At 46.5% G+C, this 21,535-nt stretch overlaps 1 protein-coding gene across 7 annotated transcripts in view; it reads right to left on the reverse strand.

Moving 5' to 3' along the window:
* LOC138580901 (gastrula zinc finger protein XlCGF57.1-like) overlaps positions 1–19,931 on the reverse strand; it is a 314,301-nt gene extending 294,370 nt beyond the window's left edge. For all 7 annotated transcript variants that reach the window (XR_011304367.1, XR_011304366.1, XR_011304369.1 and 4 more), the window contains exons 1-2: positions 19,829–19,931; positions 19,608–19,714 (exon numbers count right to left, since the gene is read on the reverse strand). The gene's annotated coding sequence lies outside the window, so the exon portion shown is untranslated. The remainder of the gene's footprint in view (positions 1–19,607; positions 19,715–19,828) is intronic.
* Positions 19,932–21,535: the final 1,604 nt, after the last annotated feature.

Raw genomic sequence — 21,535 nt, forward strand, 5'->3', positions numbered from 1 at the left:
GAGGAAAAAGGGCTTAGGGCAGCAGAGTAAAGCAGTCTGCACGGCAAGGATCCCGTAAGGGCCGGGCAGTAAGGAGTGAACCCTGAGGGACAGGGCCGCTGAACGTAGAAGGTAGCAGAGGACTGTAGAGAGCTACTAGGTCGAGAACCCAGCGGAAAAGGTAGATAGTAGGCAGCGGAGCGTGATAAGCTGCAAAGTAGGAAGGCCCAGAGGACAAGGGCTGTAGGTAGCCAGAGAGAGGTAGGCTGCAGAGCAGGGAGCCCCAGAGGACAAGGGCTAAGGCAGCCGGAGTAAGGCAGGCTGCAGAGCAGGGGAGCCCAGAAGACAAGGGCTGAGGAAGGAAAGCAGCAGAGCGTGATCAGCTGCAATGTAGAGGGTCCGCAGGGCAAGGGCAGAGGCTGGAAGGCAGCAGAGTGTGATCGGCTGCAATGTGGAGAGCCCGGCAGGGCAAGGGCGGAGGCTGGAAGGCAGCAGAGCGTGATCGGCTGCAATGTGGAGAGCCCGGCAGGGCAAGGGCGGAGGCTGGAAGGCAGCAGAGCGTGATTGGCTGCAATGTGGAGAGCCCGGCAGGGCAAGGGCGGAGGCTGGAAGGCAGCAGAGCGTGATCGGCTGCAATGTGGAGAGCCCGGCAGGGCAAGGGCGGAGACTGGAAGGCAGCAGAGCGTGATCGGCTGCAATGTGAAGAGCCCGGCAGGGCAAGGGCGAAGGCTGGAAGGCAGCAGAGCGTGATTGGCTGCAATGTGGAGAGCCCGGCAGGGCAAGGGCGGAGACTGGAAGGCAGCAGAGCGTGATCGGCTGCAATGTGGAGAGCCCGGCAGGGCAAGGGCGAAGGCTGGAAGGCAGCAGAGCGTGATCGGCTGCAATGTGGAGAGCCCGGCAGGGCAAGGGCGAAGGCTGGAAGGCAGCAGAGCGTGATCAGCTGCAGTGTGGAGAGCCCAGAGGAGCAGGGCTGTGAGGCAGGGAGCCTCGCAGGCTATGGCTGGAGGCAGCAGGGTGGAGCAAGCAACAAGGCAGGGTCCAAGCAGGAGTGAAGGTAAGCAGCATACAAGATCCGTAGGAAGATGCAAAAGGTGGAGGAAGGACTCTCAGATGCAAGAGGCTGAGCCACTGCAGGCAGCAGCCTTTATACTGCCTAGCCCAGCACAGAGGCAGGCTAATTGGTTGCACCTGGCTAAGCACACCTGCAGGCAATCGGCCACCTCCCATTCTGTTCCTGGGCTGGTGGAAGCAGGGCAAGTCCCTAGGGCTTCTGGGGGGTGTAGTTCCTTTGATACCCAATAGGAACAGCCAGGAATCGATGCTTGTAGCCAGGTGCATTATGGTATGCATAGTTTGTTGGAAATAATAATAAAGCACCAAAGTCTCGCAAATGGGAAATAAAGTTCCCAAAGTAAATATAGATGGATCCGAGAGTCTGTTGTAACTAAATGATAAACATATAGTCCAAATTGAGCGTAAATGGATGCGCCCATGGCGCAGGCATGACAGTATGCCCCTCTCCAGGCCCCTCTCCAGGCTCCCTGAAGACCGACCTATAGGAAGAATGTCTGTCACACCGTACAAGAGTCTTACTCCAAAAAGGCACATCATGAAGCACCAGAAACGGGTTGCAAGGTGAGAGTCTTGAATGACGGAGATAGTACCAATGTTCTGAACTTTTGATGTAGAAATCAGAATAGACGAAGTCTTTGGAACACAGACCCCAACTGTGGGTGCATGAAGAGAGGAACTGCGAAAAACTGCTGCAGGCTCCATGATAGATTTTGCTTTGACGGGCAACAATATGGTGCTGGAAAGTGGAGCCATAGGTACAGCAGAGTTGGTAGCTTTAGGAATCACAGTAGCAGGAAGATCATGAATTGCAGTTGGAGGTTCGGGTGCTGTAGCAGCTACAGATAGTACAGGTGTTGCAACTACTGGTAGATCGGGTACCACAACCACTGGCGATTCAGGGGGTATCGAAGAAACTGAAGATGTTGATTGCTCAAGAGTGTTGTCTGATAGCACAGCCACACTTTGGCAAGACCCGCTAGCCAACTCAGCATGCTCGGTGTGAACTGCGCCAGTCTCTTCAGCTGCCAATGTCATTTCAGAAGAGGTTGTAAGTGTGAGTACTGGACAATAGGCAAGGGTGAGGGCGGAACCATCCTTTGACTCAGAGGGATTTCCAATCAGAAGACCACCCTTGTTTTGTGGTGTAATGGCTGTGTGCGTGATTTGACCCACCGGAGGAGTTAATTCTTTTCTGTCAGTACAACAACCTGAGTTTCTGTGGCTGGAAGGTGAAAGAGCTGTGTCAGTCTTTAGAAGGGATACATATGCTATATTTAGGTCTTGCATCTGCTTGGTATAAGTCTGTATACTTTTCTGTATGGCAATTCCAGGCCTTATCATGTCGATCTCTAAAGATAAGATGTCAGGTGTTGGACATAGTGTCAGATGGTCTGGTGACTTGTGTCCCTTCATAAGATTCTTATAATGCAAATAAACAAAGTCATCATAGAGGTCTTCGGTCTTTCTTTTAAGGCGTAGGAGTTGTTCGTGTAGCAGGTAAGTATCAATAGTTTGATCTAAAGCTTCAGAAGCTGGTGTGGCAGAAAATTCGGTTGTAGCAATGGGAAGACTGACCTTAGGGTTATTGTGGTTAGTAGATACTGTGGAAGCATTAAGACAACCGATGGTTAGTATAGGTCTTTTGTACCCAGGACCAGATGCACAAACCTCAGGATAATGACTGCCTTGTCCTGTCAAATAAGGGTTTCCAGCATTCTGGGGAGCTTGCCAAGCTGATCTTGCGCATATCACTCTGGCAACAGCGTATTCTGGTTCAGAGTCTCCCACAATGAGTGCTATATCATTGGCTGTTGCGGTGTTAGAAGGCTTGTCAGAAGACGCAGGAGTGTTTTTCACTGTTTGGTTTAACAAGATCTGTAAGAATTCATTATCTTGCTGTAGCTCTGCAACAGATAAGGACTGCGGGTCATAGTCGCAAATGTCATAATAATTGTACATGGAAGAAGGGTCAGCTAGCCAGTGAGTATAGTACCGTGCTTGTAAATCTTTGTTTACTGAGGCGAGACTGTCCTTTAGACTAAGGTTTTTGTTTGCTGTCTTTAGGGAAACCATAGGTTTATGCAAAGGTTTCTTTACCCGAAAGGAAAGCATCTTTGTTCTGTGTGTGCCTTTCCGGCCTATGGAACAAGAAATTTTTAGCTCTTGCATTCTGTCAGGAGTGGCACTCTATTAAGAGTGGCACAGGACACCCAGAAAGGGTTTGGGTGGTTGTGCCAAATAAAGTGGACAGATAAGAACACACACAGCGGAAAGGAAAGAGAACGAAGAGTAAGCAAGAGTAGCAAGGGAAAAGATACAGAATGAATACCCTCTTGGGGTGTATGCAGATATAAGAAAAGAGTATTCCACGAACCTTAGAAATACTCTAGCCTTCTGCACAGTTTGCTATAACAGAGGCCCACGCTGATTGCTCATGACTTGGAACAGCAGCTCTGGGTGTCTGTAATGTAGAAACAGGACAATGGAAGGGGCAGAGGTTGACTGATGGGAACCAACAGACAAGCTCTGTACAAAAGGGTCTACTAACAGTACAAGAGAAGATACTACAGACAAATCCAGTAAAGGAGGTAATAGCAAACTAGCAGAAGGAAATGAAAGGAAAGTCGTGTAACAGGATAGGATAGCAGAGGACAGTAAGGAACAAGGTTGAGAGCTCAGAGGAGCAGGAAAGCAATGAGTAAGCCCACAGGAGTAGGACTATAAGGTAGAACGCCCAGAGGAAAAAGGGCTTAGGGCAGCAGAGTAAAGCAGACTGCACGGCAAGGATCCCGTAAGGGCCGGGCAGTAAGGAGTGAACCCTGAGGGACAGGGCCGCTGAACGTAGAAGGTAGCAGAGGACTGTAGAGAGCTACTAGGTCGAGAACCCAGCGGAAAAGGTAGATAGTAGGCAGCGGAGCGTGATAAGCTGCAAAGTAGGAAGGCCCAGAGGACAAGGGCTAAGGCAGCCGGAGTAAGGCAGGCTGCAGAGCAGGGGAGCCCAGAAGACAAGGGCTGAGGAAGGAAAGCAGCAGAGCGTGATCAGCTGCAATGTAGAGGGTCCGCAGGGCAAGGGCAGAGGCTGGAAGGCAGCAGAGTGTGATCGGCTGCAATGTGGAGAGCCCGGCAGGGCAAGGGCGGAGGCTGGAAGGCAGCAGAGCGTGATCGGCTGCAATGTGGAGAGCCCGGCAGGGCAAGGGCGGAGGCTGGAAGGCAGCAGAGCGTGATCGGCTGCAATGTGGAGAGCCCGGCAGGGCAAGGGCGAAGGCTGGAAGGCAGCAGAGCGTGATCGGCTGCAATGTGGAGAGCCCGGCAGGGCAAGGGCAGAGACTGGAAGGCAGCAGAGCGTGATCGGCTGCAATGTGGAGAGCCCGGCAGGGCAAGGGCGAAGGCTGGAAGGCAGCAGAGCGTGATCGGCTGCAATGTGGAGAGCCCGGCAGGGCAAGGGAGGAGACTGGAAGGCAGCAGAGCGTGATCGGCTGCAATGTGGAGAGCCCGGCAGGTCAAGGGTGAAGGCTGGAAGGCAGCAGAGCGTGATCGGCTGCAATGTGGAGAGCCCGGCAGGGCAAGGGCGAAGGCTGGAAGGCAGCAGAGCGTGATCATCTGCAGTGTGGAGAGCCCAGAGGAGCAGGGCTGTGAGGCAGGGAGCCTCGCAGGCTATGGCTGGAGGCAGCAGGGTGGAGCAAGCAACAAGGCAGGGTCCAAGCAGGAGTGAAGGTAAGCAGCATACAAGATCCGTAGGAAGATGCAAAAGATGGAGGAAGGACTCTCAGATGCAAGAGGCTGAGCCACTGCAGGCAGCAGCCTTTATACTGCCTAGCCCAGCACAGAGGCAGGCTAATTGGTTGCACCTGGCTAAGCACACCTGCAGGCAATCGGCCACCTCCCATTCTGTTCCTGGGCTGGTGGAAGCAGGGCAAGTCCCTAGGGCTTCTGGGGGGTGTAGTTCCTTTGATACCCAATAGGAACAGCCAGGAATCGATGCTTGTAGCCAGGTGCATTATGGTATGCGTAGTTTGTTGGAAATAATAATAAAGCACCAAAGTCTCGCAAATGGGAAATAAAGTTCCCAAAGTAAATATAGATGGATCCGAGAGTCTGTTGTAACTAAATGATAAACATATAGTCCAAATTGAGCGTAAATGGATGCGCCCATGGGCAGGCATGACAGCAATGTAATAAACTGCTCAGTACTGCCTACACTGATAAAAATGGAAGATGGATTTTCTAAGCAAAATAATGACCTAACGGAAAACAAACAACAATTGACTTCTTTGTTGATGGAGAATATGGAAATTAAGGATTTGTTATTAAAAATGAATACAACACAAATAACAAATCCTCTAACAAATCAAGATCTTGAAACCAAAAAAGATGACTTACCGCCTGGACCAAGCAATTTTGTTGATGACACTCCTCTATCCGAGTCTGTGATGGAAGAATTCTGCCGCCTGGCACAAGTTGCAGACTTTTCATCGGAACAGCTCACAGAAAACCACGATGAAATAATTGAGATCACTACCGAAAAAGTGACTAAAAATGTAAATTCATGGAAGAAGAGTACCCAGCAAACTTACAAGAAACGGAGAAGGGAAAGGCGGAAAAATCAAAAATTAAATCAAACGTCACCTAAGTCTAGCTGCAGACAAGATAAGAAAACAAAGAATATGAAAGGCTCTAAAACAAAAAAATCAAATGTACACAGCTTTGTAAAGGGGATTTTCGGACCCGGGGAAAAATCGTGAAACCCATATCGTATTGGAAACGAATTATGGGAACCCAGAAAAAGATCCTCCCCCCCAGGAAGCTGAGGGAAGAACAGGACCAAATAAGTAAAAAAAAGACAAAGGAAAAAAAAAACTGATTGTGTCCCAGAAGCAGCGGAAGAGACACAAATGATTAAAAAATCTATGAGCACTCAGACCGAAGAAAAATCAGTAAATCTAGACAAAAACCCACAGCAAATTGATGCTCTCAGATCTAAGACCACAGGGAAGCTGCTAAAATTAGCTCCCATATTTCTGCCCAAACAGAAAATTGATCCTAAAGCCTCTACACAGAGTGAGACTGGCTTAAAGATTGCTCCAATATTTAATATGTCAAGAGTAAAGATTGGATGTCTAGCTGAATCATCGAAACCAGAGACAGTCTACTCAGAGGGCAAAAATCATGAGCTCACATCCAAATCGGAGACCAACAAATTAGACCTATTGGCAGATGTTGTAAACAAAGTGAACGTGATGCCACCAGTGGTAAATCAATCCTCTGAAGTTATGGCGGAGAGATCAGCAATCTTCCAAGATGACCAAAACCCTTATGCTATCCCGAGACCTTGGTTCACTTATGAAGAAAACAAACAGTCCGGTAAACCTTTGAATAGAGGAGCGATCCTGTCATTAGTTAAAAAACTTCCAGAACTTTATCTTTTTTCAACAAAAGACATTGAATATGTTCGCTTTCCAAAACCGGACTGTACAAGTTTAGCTGAAGTGGGATTTGTATCCAAACTGGGGGTAAAGGCCCTCCTAAATTTGGCAGAAAAGTTGTGTTGCTTGGGTCTGGAAGTGCATGATAAATTGCCATTTTTATGTACAGGAGTAGAAGGAGCTGAGGAAAAGGGAGCTACTCAGGGAAATAGCTCACTAACACAAGTTAACCAGCAAAAACGAAAGATGATCATATAAAAGAAGGGTTACAACCATTACCCTGGCCGATGCTACCAGAAATAATTATGCAAGTCTGCCAGAAGCTGGGAGTCGCACAGGCGTCTCTTTAGTAGTAAAAACTTCAGAATTACTAGTTGGAGCACACGAGGGTCCAGCACATTCAAAAATAATAAAATTAGACTTTGTTATTTGGGGAGAGTGACTTGATCCTATTGCAAGAAACCTGGCTAGTTAATACACCAGAAATTGAAGGTTTTAACCTGATAATACAATCAGCCTATAGCAAAGCCAAGGGTAGACCGATGGGGGGTTTACTAATTGCCTGCAGAAAGGTTTTATTTAAAGAAATAACAGCTATACCGTGCAAACCAGAAGGAATCCTCGTGGTAAGAGCAGTCACTCCCCTAGAAAATGCATTAACCAAGGAGATAATAATCATCAATTTGTTTTGTAACCCGGCCAGGGAAAAAATATTGGAATTTTTAGGGTTGATTTCGGTAGTTCTCAACGACATTAGGATTACTTATCCTGGGGCCTACATAGTAGTCGCAGGGGATCTAAATTCGCAATGTATCACAATTAAACACAAATGTGATAAGGGAAGAATGAAAGAAATAACATTTAATGGTAAAAATGGTTGAATTTCTTCGAAGAATGGGATTTAAAACTTTTGAACGGATCTGTAGAAGGGGATGTACCACCTGCCACTACATGGGGGAGGGGGGCCACAGAGTCAAAATTGGACTATGTCTTCTTATCGACAAATTGGTTTGGGAAATGTACACACTTCACAGTAGAAGATGGTGGAACAAGTGACCATAAGCGATTGGTAACGCAAATAAGTTGGAACTGTAGAGATACAATAGAAGTCTGGGACCATCGAGTAGTTGTAAACGCCCAGAAAAATCGGCTGGTTAAATATCAGAGAGAAGGGGCACGTCTAAACGATGGTCTTGACAGACTCTATAATTGGGAGTGTCCTGAAGTTCTATACCAAAATTGTAAGCCGCTATCCTTTCATGATTTTACATGGTCAATTGATCGCCCAAAGAATATTCAGAAGGGCCTCCAACAAACCCACAAACATCATTTTGATGAAGCTATATGGGCAAAAAAACGTGAATCTCGGAGGCAACTAAGACTTGCAAAAAAATCAGCAAAAAGCATTGTAGATCTTGCTATAGAGACCAAAAAAATTAAACACAACTTAAGGAGCTGGTCCAGACATCATAGGTAAGAATTGTGGCAAAACGATGGAGAGGAAATGTTGCGAGCCTTGCAAAATAATTCCTCTCGAAATTTTTGGTCACTTATTAACGCACTTAAAACAGACCAAGATATTGTTCAAATGAATAATGTACCAGAAGAGTGTTGGCTGATCCATTTTGGTGAGAAATATCAAAAACCACCGGGAACCAACATTTTTAAGGGGGGCAACGGAGATTGAGGTCTGAGTTTTGACAGAGAAGATGTCTTGAATTTGATAACAAAATCCTCCTCGTCCAGATCTGCGGGCCCTAACGGTTTAACCTATCAAGTCCTTAAAGGAAATGGGACCCTGTGGGCAGAAATTCTGTACACACTATTTAGGGGAGTGATAGACAACAAAGTAATTCCCCCTTCTTGGAGGTCGGCGATCATAATCCCAATCTTCAAAAAGGGGGATTGAAGAAACCCAATAAGCTACAGGCCAATCACGTTGCTGGACGTGGAGAGCAAGTTGTTCACCAGTCTAGTACTAAGAGAATTGGAAACCAGGGCAAGAGAAAATAATATAATCCCCAAACAACAAACAGGGTTTAGAAGAGGTCACTCAACATCTTTGAACAGTATTATACTTGCCTCATTAACAAACTATAAAGATTTAAAAAAATTAGGAAGACTCCATGGTGCGTTTGTTGACCTGTCGAGCGCCTTTGACATGGTGAACCGGGACAAGCTCTGGCTCAAGGTGGAACAGAAAGGGGCTCCGAAAACTCTGACAAACATTCTAGTAAACCTTCATGAAGGAAACACAGCCAGAGTAAGACTTAGCACAGCTGGACATTTGTCGGAGTATATAAGTATAAATAGAGGAGTCAGACAAGGTTGTATGGTGGCACCATTTCTTTTTACGCTTTATTTGGGAGATTTCGGACAGGTCATTGAGTCCTCAGCATTGGAAAGTTCTAAGGTGGGTTCATTAGCCATAAAATGGCTTATGTACGCAGACGATATAGTCCTGCTAGACAGGACTCCTGTCGGCCTGCAAATACTGTTACAGGCACTCGATCTGTATATGAAAGCAAACGATCTGGTGGTAAACCCGAAAAAATCAAGGGTGGTAGTCTTTGGAAGAAAGGGACTTAAAGAAGTCAAATCTCCTTGGTCAATAGGAGGTTGTGTGATCCCTGTGGTAAAAGAAGTTATATATCTTGGCTTCACTTTGTATGCAGCCCCCACAGTAGAGACACAGTATGGGGAACTATTGGCTAAATGCACACAATTGATAGCCCAAATGAAGAAGATCTCCAGTTTGTATGGCAAATTTTCTATCATGCCAATAATAAAGTTTTATGTGGCAAAAGTTATTCCTGTACTCTTATATGGAATTGAGGCAAAACCGCTCTTATGGTCAATTGACTGGCAAAAACTGGAAAGTTATATCTGGAAGCAGGTATTAGGTCTGCCCAAAGGCCTTCACACGCCCACACTCAGATATGAACTAGGTTTAAAATCCCTTAAGAGCGCAGTAGAGTGGAAATTACTTTCCTTATATAGATCTATTTTGGTGTCAACAACTAATACATTGTTTGAAGATCTTTTGGTCAGCTTCAATTTAGACACCTCATTAACCTTGAGAGAACTAAAGCAGATGGCAGAAGACCTGCTGATTTATTGCGAATTAGATCAATCTACATTACTTACAAACCCACTGAAAGTTAAGAAAGCCTTGACAATGAGAGATTGGATCCTTCTTCAAGTATGGGGAAAAAGCAGGGTTTTGTCCCGAGGTATCTGACAAAATTCCCAGATGTAAAAGGAAGGCAGAATTTCATAAGAGTATGCCTGAATTTGATCAAGACGGGCGCAGTATTGACCAAATGGGGTCTCACAGAAGGGACTCGGAGCCTATGCATGGAATTCTCGGACCCAAACAAACAAACACTCAAACATTTATTGAGATTCTGCAAAGGCACCTGGGACATTAGGGTTGAACATCTGGGTACCTCAGTTGGATCACTCGATCGGTTGTCATCAAGTGCTTTTTGGGAAAGAATGATTGCTGGTCACGAAATCAAATTGACTCTAAATGTAATAAGAGTATTGCAGCAGTCAGGTTTTATCCCACAAAAATACTGGTAAAATAGTTATCTTAATGGAGAGGAGAAATGTTTGAATGACTACCTTACTCCTGACTGGTACTGTTTAATTTTAATTCACCATTTATTTATTAACTATGTGAGAACTGCATGAATGTGATGAATAGGTTGTAATGGAAATTAAGTTACTGCTATTGCTCTTTTCTTTTGTAAAAAAAACCCAAATGTGGTCATATCACAATAAATAAAAAAATAAAAAAGTAAAACCTGTGAAACACTTGGATTATTCTCAAGTCTTCAAACTGGTCTGCCCCATTCTCATCAGTTATCTTCGCTATCCTACCCTCGTGACCTCCCATCCTGTTCGCTTTGGCTAGTGACCGTCCTGATGCTTGGCCTTCACCATATTGTTGGGTGCCGTCCTATCCCACAGGTACTTTATCTCCCTTTGTTCCAGGGCGTGAAACTCCTGGAGCCTCTGCATTATTTCTGTTTGCTGAGTACATGTAGGGTTAGGGGTGGCCTCCTGAAAGATGCGAATAGCTGCCTCCTTATCAGCCAATACACTCCTGATCTGCTTTATGATCCCAGAGTCTGCCGCTATGCACTCCCCTCGGATCACGCACTTAAACTCCTCCCATTGTCATGGCAACTTGCCCAGGATCACAAGAACTACATCAGCAAGTGGAGGGAACAAGGGGTACCATGGTTCACACACACCCCTTTGGGATGTTTATACATTGGGGGACCAGTTGGACTCAGTCCTGGCATCTCTGGCGCCAGGCTCATGGAGAAACATAAACAAGACTCTTTTTATTATGGGCAGGAGTGCTTGGAACCTCATGGACAGGAATGCTTTCAAGAACTTTCCAGCTTTCAAGAGCTTTCCATTAGTGCGCAATTAGCACTTTTTTATTTATGGGCAGGAGTGCTTGGAACCTCTTGGACAGGAATGCTTTAAAGAACTTCCAGCTTTCAAGAGCTTTCCATTAGTGTGCAGTTAGCCCGGTCGTGGCTTTCCATCTTCAGCTGCACATGCCTCTTCAAGGAGTGGCAGGGTGTGGCAAGCTGAACTTAGGTAGTGGGCGTGGCCTGAGGAGCTCAGCTATAAAAGCCAGCTAAAACCTAAGGTGCACGCTTTGCGTTAATCTGCATTCGCATGCAGCGTAACGCTCACCGCCGCCTGGGTAGCCCTTACCTTGGGAATCCTGTCTCCAGTCCATACGCCTACCTCCTGGAGTGAGCTTCCATCTGTATTCTTCGCAGCTAAGCCTGGTATCCATTCTTCAGCTTCCGGATCGCAGGTCTTCAGTTCTGGGCACAACATCTTCTTCATCTCCGGCACGCAGACTCCAGCTCCTGACACCGCAGCACGACATCTTCTTCTCCCATGAAGGCGGACCCTGTAAAAAGACAAAAGGCCAGGTTAGAAATACGAACCTGCAGTTTAAGGCAGCGCTTGCAAAACTCTTTGCGTTTGTCCTTAAATGCTCATTTACCTGCTGCCGGACCGCCGTGGGATCCTCCGTTCTTCATCTGGAGCCCCCTCGGGCTCTCCTGCTCTGCGGACCGCAATCACACCTAGTTGGGGAAAAAAGATAGACATTGTTACAGAGTTGACAACAGGCTGAGAACAAGACAATACCAAGACAAACTGAAAACCGAAAGACACTTACCAGAAAGGCGTGGCATCGTCGCAGCTGGACTGGACACCACGTATAAAGGACCAGTGAAGGAACTAGGTCCCCATTCTACAGGCGCCCCTGCCAGAAGTAGCAGGACGGAGAGTTCACCCTTAATAATCTACAGGTGAGCCTTAATGGGACGATGTATGCTCACCAGGCTATGGGAGGAAGGTGTCACAACTCGCCCGCCGTGGAGACTATACCCAAGATGGAGACTGGAAAGAAGGTAGAAGACGGACTCCTTCCCTGGAATCGCTATGCGCGTTCTAGTCTTTTGACTTTATATTCCCGGAAGTTGCTAACGCACTTGCGTTGCAACTTCCAGTATTTTGGAAAGTGTTTCCCAGCGCTTGTGTGTTATTTTCCTTTTTTCCTCCTGGCCGCTTTCCGAACGGCTTCCCCTTTCCGTTTCTGCCGTTCTCGTACGGCTGTTCCGCTGTATGCTGTCTACTGCTTACCCTACCTTCTTGGAACTCCCTCTTTCCTAACTCGCAGTTCTTGCGAGGAACCTGATATTCTTCTGCAACCTAGCCCTCCGGACTCCTAGTATCCTGCTGCTGCCCTCTTGGGTGTTTATTTGGAGCCATTGTGGACTTTGCCTACTCCTTCAGTATCTCAGTGCATTCTGGGACCAGTAGTCCCAGCAAGATATCACAACCTACCAGGGTTTTTTCGGCAAGACTTTTTCCCTGGTCTGGGGTGGGCTCCCTGGGGTCCCCACTGCCAGGCAAATTGCATCTCAGGCAAAGTGGCCTCTAGTGGAGCCCATACCCATCGCACCAAACCAGGAGTAAGGACGCCCAAGAAGCCCAGCGACTCTTGGAGACAGAGAAGAAAGGAGATACCAACGGATGAATCCTGGGACTCTGATTCAGACGGTACCTCAGTCATAAAGACTTCAGGTGAGGAGGGGGTTGGTGGAGATAACAAGGATCAGACTGAATCTGAGAGATTGCAACGCCCAGAGATTATGGCCTCCCTAGAACAATACCAAGAAATGGTAAACGCCATCCAGGCCCTGACGGCTGAAGTACAGTCCCTAAGAGCTGACAATACAGCATTACAGCAACAGGTTCAACAGTTGGGACAACGGGCACCTCAACGGGATGATAACAGAGGAGAACTACTCCCTCTTCCCTTGTCGTGTGGGAAATATGAGGGGGACCCAAAGAAATTAAAAGAATTCTTGGATGCCTGCACAATCCAATTCGCCTTTCGCCCCAGGACATACGAATTAGACAGAACTAAGGTTGGGTTCTTGATATCCAATCTGACAGGCAACGCTCTGGCATGGGCTACGCCTTTTGTTACTACTTCAGATCCGGTTCTCATTGATTACGGCCTATTCACACAACGACTAAAAGAAAGGTTCGAGAGACCGGAGGTCTTGTATTCCGCCTTTGAAAATCTACTCGACATACGACAAGGGTCATCGGACGTTCAAACGTACCTTGTGAGATTTCAAAGGATAGCTGCAGAAGCAGGATGGCCTGAAACTGCCCAACAGACTATATTCCGAAGAGGACTCCACGAAGACATTAAGGACGAACTGGCAAGAGTTGCCAGACCTAATTCTTTCCAAGACCTGGTCTCCTTAGTCTTACAAGTAGAGTTCCGTATGGCAGAAAGGAAGGCAGAAAGAAGAAGACCACGCAATTTTTTATCAGGACCAAACCCCTCTTCGATGCCTGAAAAGAGATCCACAGAAGAACCTATGCAAATTGGAACCACACGTGGACCTCTATCTACTAGCGAACGCAAAAGAAGAAGGGACTTCGGCTTGTGTATGTATTGTGGGTCGAACAGCCATCTATTAAGAGATTGTCCTGCAGTACCCCCCAAAAGACAGGGAAACGAAGGACCCCAACCTTAAACAGGGAAAGGGAAGGGGTGAACACCATAAATCCCTGTCACTTAGCGCAGCCTTCGGCTTTGGACTGTTGCAGTCTTATGGTGATCAAGATACTAATAGAATGGGAGCCGACAGGGTCCGTGGAGTGCATAGCCATGTTAGACTGTGGAGCGGCTGGCAACTTTGTGGACGACAAGTGGGCCGAGGAACATCTCTTACCCAGACGACCGAAGATCAGATCTATACCGGTGGAAGGAGTCGATGGTACCCCACTAACATCAGGCCCAATTAGTCACGAAACACAGGAGTTGAAGATAAAGATGGCTAATCATCAGGAATACCTCTCATTTGATCTGATCAGGGCGGCACATTTTCCGGTAATACTAGGTATTCCCTGGTTAAGAAAGCACAATCCTCACATTGATTGGAGTTTGAATACAGTAGACTTCAAATCACAGTACTGCAGTCAACATTGCTTAACTACAAAAATCACCCCAGTCATTCAAGCAACACTGCATCATTCCTTCAGTGTCAACATGATACCAGCTCCCTATCAGGAATTCATTGATGTATTCACAGACACACAACCCCGCCTTCTACCACCACATCGCAGAGAAGATTGCAAGATTGATCTGACACCGGAAGCAGTTGTGCCTTTCGGGAGAATGTTTCCGTTGTCACTACCGGAAAAGCAAGCTCTGAAAGAGTACCTTGCCACCAACCTAGAGAACGGCCTTATTAGAGAGTCATCTTCCTCAGCAGGGGCTTCTCTCTTTTTCATTCCAAAGAAAGGAACAACAGAACTACGTCCCTGTATAGATTACAGAGGTCTGAATAGTCTTACAGTGCGAGATAGATACCCTATGCCATTAATGAAGGACATCATTGAAGCTGTCCAGGGGGCCCGGGTCTTCACCAAGCTGGATTTAAGAGGAGCTTATCACCTTTTAAGACTCCGCGAAGGGGATGAGTGGAAGACGGCTTTCCGGACACCTCTAGGACATTACGAATATAGAGTAATGCCTTTTGGACTAGTCAATGCACCGGCACAATTCCAACGATTCATGGACAATGTGTTTTCAAATATGCTCTACTCCTCAGTGGTCGTTTACCTAGACGACATTCTTGTCTTTTCTGCCACCCTGGCTGAACATTGTGTCTTGGTAACAGAAGTCTTACAACGTTTAAGGAGAAACAGTCTACTAGCTAAACCCGAAAAATGCATATTTGAGGCATCCACAGTACCATATTTGGGTTTTATATTATCTGCAGATAACATACAGATGGATCCAGCCAAGACGGATGCCATTACAAATTGGCCTGTACCCTCTAATGTCAAAGGAATCCAACGATTCTTAGGACTAGCGAACTTCTATAGAAAGTTTATCCCCAATTTCTCTGAGATTATTCTACCTATCACCAATCTTCTTAAAAAGGGGTGAAATTCCATTGGGATTCCGACACTGAACAAGCCTTCCAAACCTTGAAAAGATCTTTTGTAACAGCTCCGATCCTCAGACAACCAGATCAAACATGCCCTTTCATAGTGGAAACTGATGCTTCCCTCGGTGCTATCGGGGCAGCATTACTACAGAAGGAGGAAGACGGCTTAGAACATCCTGTCTCTTATTTTTCACGCACGTTGACCACTAGTGAACGCAACTATTCCGTGTTAGAAAAAGAACTCCTGGCCATCCGACAAGCGTGTGAGGAATGGAGACATCTGCTACAAGGCTCTGTAGTCCCGTTTTTGGTCCGTACGGATCATAAAAACCTTAAAGTCCTTCAAAGGATGGAATGCCGCAACTCACGACATGCTAGGTGGGCGTATTTCTTCTCACAATTTGACTTTGAGATCACCTATCTCCCAGGAAAGGACAACACTCTGGCAGATGCCCTTTCTCGGAGTATGGGTGAAGATTCGGGAGATCTACCAGAACAGGAACTTATGTTAGCAGGGAAGACATTCATCGTCAACATAAACACATTTTTGCAACGGGTAAAAGCGGAACAACAGAACAATAGGAGTACAGAAATGGATTTGAAAGGGAAGGGCATCTTTCTCTTTAAAGAGGAAGCTTTGTATATACCAACCCGAGAACTCCAAGTACAAGCAATGTCCTGGTGTCACGATATTCCCTCTGCTGGACACAAGGGCCAAAGAGCCACACTAGAGTTAACATCTCGCCAATTTTGGTGGCCTTCCCTGGCTAAGGATGTGAAGGAGTATGTAAAGACCTGCCCTGTGTGTGCTCAAAACAAGTACGATTACCACAAACCCCTAGGTCTTCTACAACAAGAAAAACAGCCCGAAGGACCTTGGCAACAGATATCCACGGATTTCATAGTGGAGCTGCCAAAATCCTGTGGACACACCGCCATAATGGTCACAATCGATTCCTTTAGCAAGCTGGCTCACTTTTCTCCTCTTAAAGGACTCCCTACTGCCAGCACGACTGCAGAAGTCTTTCTGAAGGACATAGTCAGGCTTCATGGGATTCCCACCAATATAGTCTCAGATAGAGGCGCTCAATTCACGTCCAAATTCTGGACAGTTCTGTGCAGAACATTAGGAATCAGGAGATCTCTTTCCTCAGGGTTCCACCCGGAAAGCAATGGGCAAACTGAACGTTTGAACGCCACTCTCGAACAGTACATACGGTGTTTTTGTAACCAAGAACAAGACGATTGGTTCCATCTTCTGCCCATGGCCGAGTTCTCTTATAACAACACTAGACATACCTCCCTAGGCATGAGTCCTTTCAAGTGCACCTATGGTTACGACCCAAAGCATATACCTCTCTCTGGTATCCCTCCTACAAACACACCTTCAGTGGGTCATCTACTGGATACCATACAGAGGATGCATCGAGTATCAGAATCCAATCTCGCAAAAGCTCGACAAGACTGTAAAAGATGGGCAGATCAAAAAAGAAGCCCAAATCCTCAGTGGGAAGTAGGAAGGCAGGTGTGGTTATCCACCAAGTATTTACCCAGATGGGTTCATCCAGGAAAGTTTGCACCCAGGTATCTTGGGCCCTTTCGTATCTCAGCCAAGATCAATCCTGTGGCTTTTAGACTGGACCTTCCCCCAATTCTCAAAAGAGTTCATCCTGTCTTTCATACCTCACTCCTTAAACCATATATTGAGGACCCTCATTCACGAAAGACAAGAAGCTCCCCTCAAAAGTCCCCAAAGACCACTGAGGAATATGAAGTTTCCGACATCATGGATTCCAGATACAAAAGAGGTGTATTACAATACCTGGTTTTTTGGAAAGGATACCCAAGGTCAGAATGCACATGGGAACCAGTTAAGAACATTTCTGCTCCTCGTCTACTACGGAGATTCCATCACCTCCATCCCGGCAAACCAGGGGGTGGAGGCCTAAAAAGGGGTCATACTGTCACAACTCGCCCGCCGTGGAGACTATACCCAAGATGGAGACTGGAAAGAAGGTAGAAGACGGACTCCTTCCCTGGAATCGCTATGCGCGTTCTAGTCTTTTGACTTTATATTCCCGGAAGTTGCTAACGCACTTGCGTTGCAACTTCCAGTATTTTGGAAAGTGTTTCCCAGCGCTTGTGTGTTATTTTCCTTTTTTCCTCCTGGCTGCTTTCCGAACGGCTTCCCCTTTCCGTTTCTGCCGTTCTCGTACGGCTGTTCCGCTGTATGCTGTCTACTGCTTACCTTACCTTCTTGGAACTCCCTCTTTCCTAACTCGCAGTTCTTGCGAGGAACCTGATATTCTTCTGCAACCTAGCCCTCCGGACTCCTAGTATCCTGCTGCTGCCCTCTTGGGTGTTTATTTGGAGCCATTGTGGACTTTGCCTACTCCTTCAGTATCTCAGTGCATTCTGGGACCAGTAGTCCCAGCAAGATATCACAACCTACCAGGGTTTTTTCGGCAAGACTTTTTCCCTGGTCTGGGGTGGGCTCCCTTGGGTCCCCACTGCCAGGCAAATTGCATCTCAGGCAAAGTGGCCTCTAGTGGAGCCCATACCCATCGCACCAAACCAGAAGTAAGGACGCCCAAGAAGCCCAGCGACTCTTGGAGACAGAGAAGAAAGGAGATACCAACGGATGAATCCTGGGACTCTGATTCAGACGGTACCTCAGTCATAAAGACTTCAGGTGAGGAGGGGGTTGGTGGAGATAACAAGGATCAGACTGAATCTGAGAGAAGGGTTTGAGAGGGAGTTCACTCACAGGCCATGAAACTTACGTCCTCTCTTGTCTGTACAGGAGCAGGGTTATAATTCATCGCAGCAGCCCTTAGTCTACTTGCAGCAGAAGGAAGCAGATCAGGGGGTCCTGTTTCCTGGGAGGGCTGCAACCGTGCCCCAACATCCCCACAGAGACCAGGTGAGGTTAACACCCATAGGGTTCCCACTGATTCCACTGACCCCTCATTGAGTTCAAAATATGAGTCTATGGCTGCTGTCAGCCCTTCCCTGAAAACTGTGTCTGTAAGTCCTTCGCTCTTAAACCTCCAGGGAGGCCTCGCCTTTCCGCATCCAACTAGGTTAACGGTTAATAGGACGGGGGCATGATCCGATAGTGTACAAGCTAATATATCTACTCCAGTGGTTTGACCCCGAGTTGTTTGGGACATCAAGAAGAAATCGAGTCTTGATGCTGAGTTCTGAGGGGCAGAGTGATGTGTAAATTGACGCGCCTCTGTGTTGCTTACCCTCCACACATCTTCAATCCCCCATACTAAGAGCATACCTTGAAGCTTACTGGATCCCATGGTGTTCGGGCGCAGGGTCCCCCCAATGCGGTCTCAAGACGGATCTAGTACCGCATTGAAGTCTCCCCCCATATTATTTCCCCCTCGGGTATGTCCCCTAGTTGTTTCTCAATCCACTCCAGGGATTCTGTTGTATCTTGATTAAGACACACGTAGGGCATAATTTGTTATAGACTTTAAGTCTTAAATATTTTCCAACCATTTAAGGTCAACGTTTTCAACAAAAGAACGGTTACAGAGAACACATAGATTGCATATGACTGCAAACAAACTCTGACCCTTTCCATCTCTTGAATCTCTCCCTAGTCAACGGATGGTGTACTGCCTATCTAAAAGGGATAGTCGAAAGAGTAGCCCTATCCAACCTTCATTCATACTCACTTGTCATAAAAAACATACAAATCAGGTTAATGTCAATGCAATATTGGCTGTACAGAGACACAATATCAAATCTTGTTCACCAATTGTCAGGGATGGCACTGTTCACTAAAGACCTTATTCTGATGAGGGCTGTAAAATAGTCTCCATAAACTGAGGCTAGCTTGTTGGGTGCTGTAAAAGCAACTTACCAAAAACACATTTCTTTGTGTATGTGTACAAATAACATGTTCGTGAACATCTTCTTCGACATGAGACCGCTCTTGCCAAATGGGGTCGACCGGTTTCGATGATGAGGCAGCTTAGATCATCTTCTTCTGGACCATTCAGTTATAGTGGAATCTAATTCTAGTCGAATACAGCTTGATGATTCAGTATATGCCTCCGGTTCCAGCCGGAAAACATATTAGAAAAAAGGGCATGGTGTAAGTATCCCCCTTGAGTAATCTAGTAGCCAACTGGCTACAGGTACTAATGTACACCTATTTACAATGACCTTTATTAAATAGTGCTGGTGCTCTTAATGAAAGGAAACAGGGGATGTTATACTTCGGTACACCAATGGCATGCTTGGTATTGGGGGTGGGGGAAAGAGGGGGGAAAGGTATAGGCTTTCTTTATCATCAGTCTATAGTCTCTGAATGTGTAGTATCTCATCCACCTTATATCCATATCGGTTAGTGCATCATGCTCCACCCACGTGATACCAATAATAATAAATTGGCTTCCACCTAGCCGCAGTTCATCTAGGACCTTCTTAGCACGGTGCAGGCAGTGGATAGATACAATCCTATCTGGATTCATAACTCTCAATAGTTCAATCTGCAAGTGGGGTACACATTAATGTTTTTTACTCATACATTACCCATACTCAAAATCGTGTATGGTATCAACACATGTGCCTGTAGTTAATTGCTTACCCAATGATGTTTGTTGTGCTGCGTGCGGATCAATAACTGTGATTCCGTCTGGGCTACGGTTAGCTGGTCGTCATGGCAACAACTGGAACGCTTGTCATTTCGCTTTCCTTAAGGGATAAAAATATAGCGGGCTCCAGAATTTGTCATGGCTTGACAGAGTCTACTTTTTAATGTTTCACTATTGTCAGGGGGTGCCGGTGGCTCAGCAAATAAATGCTTACCTTCGGGGTTCAAAATCTCTGTCGTACGCGTGTGTCGTGCTGTGGATGTCTCTATGGCACAAATGCTAGAGCATCTCTAAATAGAGGCATATGCTGCGCGTCCATATGCAGATCGCCATGTTGGAATGGGCTATTCTGTACAATGGATGCACACAGAAGTCAGGAGCAATACATGTCCCTCTCTCCTATTCCGTGCAACTACGTGCACATACAAATGCCATACGGGCAAGACTATTTAGACCATTAACAAGATCCGTTTTCAAATGGTCTTGAATAACAAGCGGTGCGGCACTCCCAACTGTGTGGAAACAGACAAAGGACACAAAGCTTGACGTTTCTAAACTACGTAAGAAGCTATGGTCGGATAGATGTTCAACAACCATATGTGTGTGTATTTTTCAAGCGTTATTTACTGAATCTAATCCACTGTGTCCCATATGTGTGTGACAAAAAACTATCCACATCCAACGCATGGGTATTGATTAAATGCAGGTTGCCTTCTAATAGTTGGACACATACACAAAGAAATGTGTTTTTGTTAGGTTGCTTTTACAGCACCCAACCCGCTAGCCTTGATTTATGGATACTATTTTACAGCCCTCATTAGAAGAAGGTCTTTAGTGATCAGTGCCATCCCTGACAATTGATGAATAAATTTAGAAGGAAAATCCAGACAAGGATAGGACACTGACACAACAATAGACACAACAAGATTTGATATTGTGTCCCTGTACAGCCAATATTGCATTGAACTTAACTTGATTTGTATGTTTTTTATGACAAGTGAGTATGAATGAAGGTTGGATAGGGTTACTCCTTCGACTATCCCTTTTAGATAGACGGTACACCATCCGTTGCCTAGGGAGAGATTCAAGAGATGGAAAGGGCCAGAGTGTTCTTCCAGAAGGGACTTTCTGTATGAATGCACAAGAGTGTTGATGAATATTGTTCGCAGTCATATGCAATCTATGTGTTCTGTGTAACCGTATCTTGACTAGGACCATAATAACTAACCATGGTGTATACTTTCCCTTGGATGATTCCCTGAACCACTAGCGCTTTGCCATCCCGGTCTTTTAAGACCTTGGTTTGAGGGAATCCCACTGAGCTGTGTATCAGGATACTCACTCCTCTTGCATATGAGCATTATGAGGAAAAATATCTATGGCAGCCTCAGCTCTTCCCAAATTTGGCCTCTGTTTCTGCAGTTAAATAATTCACCTGGTGGCGTCTCATCTACTGCAGGACTTTCCGGCACTTATATGGGCATTTAAGCCCCCTTACGTTCCAGGTAAGGAAGTTAAGTGTCGCCATGAGGAGTCCGTTCGATTTGTTCCCATATAGGTAGGTGGGCCGACCATGGGGATAATGTTGCCATGTTCCATAATATGTGTTTGGGACGCCCCCCTTCGTTCATGTGTTTCGCTCTGCCTGTACCGGTGGTTTCACCTTCCCTACCGACAACCCCAACTCGTCAGTGGTGTATCTTTCCCAGCTCTCGTGGCACTATCGAGGTCTGGTTTATTGACCGGGGGCCTGAGGTGTTGTGCTTGTGGGCCGGTGTTGGTGTTCCCAGTGGATGTCGGCCCTGTGAGGCTCTGCCGTCCCCGACGGTCGTCCTACAGACCTGGGCTATGCCTGGGCATGTGGGTCGGTCCCCCCGTTGCAGTCCAGCCCAGGGATTGGTATACATTGTGTGTGCCCAGT

The sequence above is a fragment of the Ambystoma mexicanum genome, chromosome 3p (assembly GCF_040938575.1).
Source record: "Ambystoma mexicanum isolate Mex_15411 chromosome 3p, UKY_AmexF1_1, whole genome shotgun sequence".
Lineage (NCBI taxonomy): Eukaryota > Metazoa > Chordata > Amphibia > Caudata > Ambystomatidae > Ambystoma > Ambystoma mexicanum.